The sequence below is a fragment of the Panthera onca genome, chromosome E1 (assembly GCF_046562875.1).
Source record: "Panthera onca isolate mPanOnc1 chromosome E1, mPanOnc1 haplotype 2, whole genome shotgun sequence".
Lineage (NCBI taxonomy): Eukaryota > Metazoa > Chordata > Mammalia > Carnivora > Felidae > Panthera > Panthera onca.
The window spans coordinates 29,207,684-29,208,976 of NC_138352.1; positions in this window are offsets into that span (position 1 = coordinate 29,207,684).

Genomic DNA, 1,293 nt, shown 5'->3' on the forward strand with positions numbered 1-1,293 from the left:
TGCTTGCTCGAGCCGTCTGCCTGGGCCTGCGCGCCGGCTCTCGTGCATCCAGGTGTGGTTCAGGCTGTGGCGCCACCTCCGGTCTCTGGCACCCGAGGGCGGCGTGGGGAGGCGGCGTGGGTCTTCTACCCCGTGCGCTCCCCGCTGCGGGCACCCGGCCGTGGCCGTGACAAACCCACCCTCGCAAGGCTCCGTGCCGCGTGTCAGGCGTTCCCTTTTCCCCTTGTGGGTTGTCCGGCTGCCTGTTCCCTGGGAGAGGTGGGGGAGGGGTGCTGGCGAGGCTGAAGCAGGTCCTCCTCTGGTCGCTGTCCTCGCCGGGCGTTTCCCCAGCCCCCTCCTCACCCCAGGACTGCCTCGTGTGGCGGTAACCGATCGATGTGGTGATGTCGCGTTCTCCCGGGCCGGGCCTAAGCCGTGTCAGACGAGGGACGGACACTCCTGGTGAGTGGGACCGCTCTTCTCGTTCTGCCTGCGGGCCCCATGCTCCTCCTTCCCGCCTGTGGGCGGCGCGGGGGGTTGCAGAGGGGTGCGGACTCCGGCCCGATCCCGGCCTCCCGTCGCTGCGGGGCCGGGGTCGGCTGACGCAGCGGACACTCTCGCTGGCCTCTCTTGGCTGTGTTGTGGTGGGCGGCCTCCCTGTGGTGGGGGGGCTGCACCCGACGCCACGCTGCTCGCCGCCTGGGCGTGCTGAGCGCGTGGCGCCTGGCCCTCCGTGGTGCCCCTGGAGCGCTCCAGGTCGTCTCAGGTGCCTGAAGCCGAGTGGTGGCGCCGTTCCCTGTTCCCAGCGGACCCCCCTTTGGGTCGCCGCCGTTGGCGGAGTTGCCCGAGGTGGGCGGGTGGCAGAATCGGTGAAGGGAGGCACACCCGTTCCCCCCGCTGCGGGGAGCGGGCGCCTTGTCGTCCCCGCCCCGCAACGGGCCGCTGTTGCCCGGAGGGGTGCGGGGGGCTGACTTGGTGGGGCGAGTTGAGCGATCGTGGCGGGCCGAGCCGGCGCCGTGGCGCTTGGCCAAAACTCCCTCTGAGCGAGGACTGTCGGTTTCTTGCCCAGCGCGTTGCTGCCGGTGTTTTGCCTCGGTTTTTCTCGGGCCTCACCCGGAGGCGCGGCGCTCCTTCCGGGCGGCGACACGAGCAACCGCGCGTGGGGAAGGCAGGTGGCCCTCGTTGTGGGCCCTGACCGCGAATGCTCAGGAATGCCCTGTGTCACTCCGTTGCCGTGGACCTTTCTCCCCCGCCCCGGGCCCTGGTGGCCCCGGGAAGAAACGCCTTTTATCTGGCGGGTCCCGATGGGGGGGA